The sequence below is a fragment of the Mesitornis unicolor genome, unplaced genomic scaffold (assembly GCF_000695765.1).
Source record: "Mesitornis unicolor isolate BGI_N332 unplaced genomic scaffold, ASM69576v1 scaffold23208, whole genome shotgun sequence".
In the NCBI taxonomy this organism is placed as follows: domain Eukaryota; kingdom Metazoa; phylum Chordata; class Aves; order Mesitornithiformes; family Mesitornithidae; genus Mesitornis; species Mesitornis unicolor.
The window spans coordinates 21,008-21,217 of record NW_010202835.1 but is presented as its reverse complement, the minus strand read 5'-3'; positions in this window follow the sequence as shown (position 1 = coordinate 21,217).

Below are 210 nucleotides of genomic sequence, written 5' to 3'. Positions count from 1 at the left end.
GCCCGCAGCCGGCGCCGCCCCCGGCCCGCCCCCCGCCCGCCTCTGGTACCGCGGCTTCCCGGGCCGTGTGTGCCCGGCCCAGCCCCGCCCCCGCTCCCCGGGGCCGGTAACCAGGAAGGGAGAGGAGGAAGCTGCGGCGCGAACGGAGCTTCGGGCAGAGAGGATGGCCGGCGGCGGCGGCCCGGCGGGGAGGGGACGGGCGGGGGCCGG